A 7,103-nucleotide genomic window follows, 5' to 3' on the forward strand; every position below is an offset into this window, starting at 1 on the left:
ATGACCCTGCCTTGTGCCCTCAGGATCTACTCATCGTTGAGTAGACCGGGACACACAAATTTTGCGTGCAGGATATTATTTTATTCAATCCAATTAATGAATGAGCTATATGTCAAATGAGGCTTTTTGGTGAAACAATTTTTACTACTTATTCCAATTTTATACAAAACATTGTTCTATTTTTTACGACAAAATTTAAAATTTTAATGATTTTTGTAAACAAAATTTTAAAAATAAAAATTATTTTTTCACGAAAATCCGTTATATCTTTTAAAAAAATTATTGTTCTTATGAAATTGAAAATGGGGGCACATCTGAATTCAAAATTTATTTAATTTTTAAAAAAAGCATGAAAGAAAAAATATTTTTTTTGCGCGTATAACAAAAAAACGTAAAAACGGTGAAAAATGAATTTTTAAATTTACATATTTTCATTATGTAAGTGAAATTTTCATAAAAATGAAACTACTAAATAATATGGGATAAAATTCCTGAAATTTCTAGATAAAATGTTATAAGTTATTAAACTGGCTTGTGATTTTTTATGGACTTTTCAATAAAAAAATTTACCCTCTTTTTTTCAAAAATAAGTCTTATTTTTCAATTAAAAAAATTAAATTTTTTTAAAAACTTTTTTTAAGAAATCTGCCAAAAAAATCCTTGCTGATAATCCCTATACAAAATCTTATAGGGGAAAGGCGATTAAGTTCGAACAAAAAATGTTAAGAGTATAAAAAAAACTTAATTTCAATATTTGAGTATAAAAACTCTTCCATAGTACAATGAAAACCTTCAAAAATAAAATAGTATAGTTATTTGAATATTGAAAACGAAAATATTGAAGAGGGGAAATAGTAATTTTTATAAATTTTTTTAACACTTAAGGAAATAATTTATTGCTATTGTGAGGTTACTTTATACACATATTTAAAAGTATATTCTGATAAATTTCAAATATTTTCTCCAAAAATTAATAATATCTGCTGCCGCATATTGTAGGTCGCGAATCCGTCTTAAAGGTTTGTGTACATTCCCAATGAGAAATTGACAATGGTTACGATTGACTAAATGATGGGCCAAGAATGGTTTTTTCTTATCTTACTATCGGCACCCAATATTGGACCGAGAATGGTAAAATCTTGGGATGATCACGATGTTGCCAAACATTGGTAGCCAATATTGTTCCATCATTGGCTACCAAGAACAAAACGGATTCTCAAAAGCTTGGTTATTAATTGTCAACAAAGATTGGGCCAATATTAGAAGCCAATCATTCGTTATCAACAATGGTCCAATCTTAGTAGCCAATTATTAACCATTTGAATATTCGTTGTATGTCTTGTCCGCCAATGACGAAAAAATATTGGATATACCTAATAATGTCAATATCATCTAAAAATTTAATTAAACGTGGTCCACTATTGGCATCCAATAGTTCGACAAGAAAAGGATACAAAAATTTCATTCAATTCATTTCACATATATGGAGATAATTAAAATATTTCCTGCCACCAAAACGGCAAAATGTGAAAAAAATTGAATTCTTATTTCAACTACAAAGAAGTCTATCTTATAATGTTAGGGTAACACCTTGATTGCTTGTGTAAACGACTACCACACACCCTCACAGAAAAAACCTGAATTCAAATTGAGTATAGATTCTATACTCAATTTGATTCGCAACAAAAATGAAACTGGTTGTCTCATTTCGAGTTCTAAGGTAAAAGTATCAAAATGAAACAGGCAAGTTTCATTTTGAGAAAAAGAAAAATGGAAAAATATTGTGAAATAACGAATAATTTTGCACAAAAACATGAAATATAATAATTACAAAGAAGTAAATAACACGCTAGACTTAATATATTTGATTAAAAATTGCTTGTAATCGCGTAATAAAATAATAAAGGAAATATGTTTTTAGGTTAGAAAAATGAAAACATGTGTTTTGACAACAGGAACGGTACTGCCAACTTAAATAATAGCGGTAAATTTAAAAACTTATGAAATTAATTATTATCTACGTAAATAATAATAAATAATTTTTATTTAAAAACTTCTAAATATTCGTACTGGTCAAAATAATCTTTCTGGTGTTGTTGAAATATTAGAAACAATAATTGAAATACAAAATTACTCTGCTTATGATGCCAACTTAGAAATCTGAAATTCCAGCCAATATCATTTTGAATAACATGAAGTTTGTCCCATACTCATTTCGATACCCAAAAGAAAATGAGTTGCAACAAAAATGAGTCCAAGTTTTTTCTGTGCTATACGCCACTTGTCTGAATTATTGTCGTACGCGCATCTTTCGACGCAGCGCGGGAATCTTTAAATGTGGTTTCAAACATTGTGTGAATGATTTAATAATTTTTTATTACACTACTAATTTGCTCTAGAATATTTTTAAATATACCTATTTTGGACTGAGAAAATATTTTTATTTAACATATAAAATAAAACAAACTAAAAACTTAAAGTTTTCAGAATTTCAATCAGAACACAGTTATTTTAATATTGGTCCATACATTGAAGTTATATTTTTAAAAAATATTTATAATATTAATAAAAATTATTTTATTTAATCGAATTGTTTAAAATTTTAAAAATAATTATTTTACAATATAACTCAAGATTTTTCCAGGATTCTTTTTCTTAATTAATAATTATTAAATTAAAGAGTAAATTATGAATTAAAAATTAGTACCCACATAGCACGACTTCTTACTGTGAGGTTACTGTATGGATATCTGTAGGGTTTGTAAGGTTACCGTGTAAGCCTACAGTAAACTTGAGGTCATCTTAAAACTTCCGCCATTACAGTAAGGTTACACAGTAAAGCTAAGATAAGCTTACACAGTGAGGACGTGGTAAGTTTACATGGTTAGGTTCTGGTAAGCTTACACAGTAAGGTCGTGGTAAGTTTACATGGTAAGGTTCTGATAAGCTTACACGGTAAGGTTGTTGTAAGCTTCCCGTAAGGTTGCTGTAAGGTTACTGTAAACATAGAGTAATGTGAAAATATATTAAAAATAATTATATTATAATATATATTATATTATAAATTTTTTTTATAAAAAATTATATATTTGGTAAAGTACTTCATGAACCCCAATAGGGTTTGTTAAATAAAATTTACTGCGCAGCCGTATGTGCCATAGAAAACTACTGCGCATAAATATTAATAAAATTTATTTATTAATAACATTCTATGTTTACAGTAACCTTACAGCAATCTTACAGTAACCTTACCACGACCTCTCTGTGTAAGCTTACCTTAGCTTTACTGTGTAAGCTTACTGTAATGGCGGAAGTTTTAAGATGACCTCAAGTTTACTGTAGGCTTACACGGTAACCTTACAAACCCTACAGATATCCATACAGTAACCTCACAGCAAAAAGTCGTGCTATGTGGGTACTAATTTTTATAAATTATTTTATTCAAAAATATTTTAGAGTAATTTTTTCTTTTTTTTACAATTTTTTAATGAAATTGTTTATAAAAATTAGTAGAGTAGTATCGACAAAAGTGGGCCACTAGCTATTTTTGTTTTCACAATTGACATATCTGTCAACCGAATTTTTTTTATAAGTATTGACAGGAGCTAATTTTTCAGTAGACATTCAAGTGAGCAAACGTACATTTGTGTTCTCCAATAATTAGTTTTAAAAAATACATACTTTTTTCTTTTTTTTCCTTGAGAAAGATATCGTTATTTGCATAAGTTATTCATTGAATTTAATCGGATAAGTAGCTTTTTATATTAATAGACCTAACCTTAAAAAGTGTAAAAAGATTTTAGCATATTATCGCGTGGTATTCTCGCCACGTTATTTTGTGTAAAATTATGTTTGTGGACAGAAGTGGGCCACTGCATTCACGTATTATTTCAACAATTAGTGTTTTTGTAAGTAGTTTTTTTAAAAATTAATTTCAATGTTTTATGTGATTATGCCACCAAAAAAAGATAAACGGACTGGCTATGAGTCCATCAACTTCGATAAATTGCTTGTATTACTACCGGTATAGGCCGATCAAATTTTCAACAGCCATTTATTGGAAAAATTAATCATTTAACATAACAATCATAACACTGGCACACAAAAAAAATTGATGCTCTGAGCTTTTGACCAGACTATGACTACTTTATGTTTTCGGGGTCGCTGAAACCGAATCTGAAGTCCGTTTAACCCCATCACTCTAGGGTTTTTAGAAAACTTCACAAAAAAACACCAAAATTTGGCCCCAAATTTTTGAAATCAAGAAAAAATTTTATCTCCAAGTCTTATCATGACTACCAAAATTTTCGAAATGAAATAAAATTTATATCTCAAAGTCTTACCATGATTACTTTATGTTTTCGGGGTCAGATTCGGTTTCAGCGACCCCGAAAACATAAAGTAATCATGGTAAGACTTTGAGATATAAATTTTATTTCATTTCGAAAATTTTGGGGCCAATTTTTGGGGTTTTTTGGATTATTTCAAAATCTGACGAGATAGGGTTAAATAGACATCATATTCGCATTCAGCGACCCCAAAAACATAAAGTAGTCATGATAAGACTTGGAGATAAAATTTTTTCTTGATTTCAAAAATTTGGGGTCAAATTTTGGTGTTTTTTTTTGAAGTTTTCTAAAAACCCTAGGGTGATGGGGTTAAACGGACTTCAGATTCGGTTTCAGCGACCCCGAAAACATAAAGTAGTCATAGTCTGGTCAAAAGATCAGAGCATCAATTTTTTTTGTGTGCCAGTGTAATTCTTGATACTTTTACATATTTTAGATGAAAAACTTGGGTGGCCCACTTCTGTCCACAAAATCGTGAAATCGCGAATTTCCCTTTTTACATAATGATGTAAAACAATATGTTAAAATTTTTAATTTTTAACTGTATGCTTGCAAAACTTTAGATAATTCCTTTCTCTATAAATAGACGCAAAAAATTTTCCAAATTATAATTTTTTTAACATTCTATAGTCTAAAATCCAAAGTGTGGCCCACTTCTGTCGCCCGTGCAGAAATCGTGATGTGGGCCTCATGAGGTACTTAACAGGTTTCCCGATCTCTAATAAGGGCCTTGTCGGGAAAACTGATCAGAGCCTCACAAGGGTGTAATGATTTTCCTCACCAATGCCCTAGGTAAAGAAAACTAGTGAGGGCCTTACCAGTTTTCCATACGCATACCCTATTTTTTTATATTATATAAACTCATAAAAATTCATGGTAAATTTGACTACATTTAATTGACATTGACTACATTTCTCCTAGTTCCAGGGGGCGCCTATAACAAACAATAGTTGAAACAACTATGTAAAAATAGTAAGATTAACTGTAAAATTTAGTAAAAAAATCTATTCAAAGTAGTAAATTTATTATTATAAGTATCATTATTGAGATCCATTTTTTCATCCTCTCCCCTATACTAGTTTCGTTTGTACATGCCTAAAATATTTAAATTTATATACCTAACAGAGAAAAATTATTATTTTATCCAATGTAATTTGCTACTTTTAATAGTTATTATCTTCTTTTAATTAATACTTCTCAAACTTTACATAAAATTTTTTTTTTGCGCCATCGTTCTGAAAAATGTGTCAATACCGTGGTAACTATGGAGAGTTCAATACTTAGGGAATTTAACAGGAACCCATAAGAAAATTTAGTAATAAGAAATAAATTATTATTTAAAATCGAAATTATTTAACCAATTTACAATAACATTTTTGCGAAATGTTAACTTTAAATACTTAATTAGTTAAGGGGTTATGCCACTCTAGGATTTTCAAAAAATCGCTTTTTTTTTTTTGCTTTAAATAGTTCCTTAGGGTCTCAGAAATAACATATTGCAGGATTATGGCTCGGAAAAATCTCTAAATAATTTATTTTCGAAGTTCCTTGCAAGGCTGCACGGTACGCGGCGAGCTCATTTTGTCAGTTCTACGGGGGGTGATCTTTGAAGGATCTACAGCAGGTATACGGCAGATGTTTTCAAAGGCGCTAGTTACTTGCTAGACTATAGTGGTCAATTATATGGTGCAGGCATTGCAGATTAAAGGTATTGTGAAATTATTTAAGTTTTTTACAACTTAAAACTTTAAACGCGTTTATCTCCAAACTACATTTTTCGAGTTGGCCGAACCAACAACTCGTACAATTTCCAACCGATTAGGTTCAAATTTGACACACATCTTTAAAAATACATTTTTTAAGGTATCACGTAGGATTTTTTTTTTATTCTATATAGTTCATTTGTTATTAACTATTAACTGATGGTTTTTTAGTCGAAATTAGAAAGTTTAACTTTAGAAGTGCGCCATTTGATCATGAATCAATATATCGAAAAAATCCTACGTGTTACTTTAGCTATTGTAATATATAATAAAAAAAAATTTAGATACTCAAGATATTTCAAAATTTACAGGAGCAGTTAGTTCGGCCACGTACCCCTTGAACCATAGAGGAGTCGAAGGACGACCGCTACAGCGCCACCATTCTTCAAGAAATATTTATAAGAAATTATTTTTTTACACCTAAAAAGATGTATAATAAACTTCTTATATTATATTTTTAATTGACTTTATGGTTTTTCTAAAAAAAATTCACATAAAACACCTATTTTTTCGGTCTCTAGAGTGGCATAACCCCTTAAATTTTTTTTAAACCAGGAAAACTGAAAAGGCCCTTGACAGGGCCATATATGGAATACCCTAGTTGGGATTTTGTTCGGGAATTTTGGTCAAAACACTAAAATAAAAAAATATCTAAAATTATTGTAAAACGATTTTATTTTATTGTTAATAACACTTTATGTAGGAAAAACTTTAAAAATTTAATTTGTTCACATTTTACTCAAACAGGGAAAACTGATAAGGCCCTTACCAATGCCTTACTTTAAATGGGGCAAAGTCTGGCAATTTCTGCATGGGCGGTACTACTCTAATTTTAATTCATATTTAACACATTAATTACCTACATAATTATTAATTCTGAAAAAGAATCCTGAAAAATTTGGAAAGATTTTGTAAAATAGTTATTTTTAAAATTAAAAACAATTAGAATAAATAAAATAATTTTTATTATTATTATAAATATTTTTTAAAA

At 29.0% G+C, this 7,103-nt stretch overlaps 1 long non-coding RNA gene across 1 annotated transcript; it reads left to right on the forward strand.

The window, feature by feature from the left end:
• The first annotated feature begins 5,799 nt into the window (after positions 1–5,799).
• Positions 5,800–6,573, forward strand: LOC127287477 (uncharacterized). Its single transcript, XR_007843890.1, has 2 exons — positions 5,800–6,057; positions 6,424–6,573. It is a non-coding gene; the product is annotated as an uncharacterized LOC127287477 (long non-coding RNA).
• The last annotated feature ends 530 nt before the right edge of the window (positions 6,574–7,103 follow it).

Source organism: Leptopilina boulardi, unplaced genomic scaffold (genome assembly GCF_019393585.1).
Source record: "Leptopilina boulardi isolate dan_hultmark-lab unplaced genomic scaffold, ZJU_Lbou_2.1 LbouV2_371, whole genome shotgun sequence".
NCBI lineage: Eukaryota > Metazoa > Arthropoda > Insecta > Hymenoptera > Figitidae > Leptopilina > Leptopilina boulardi.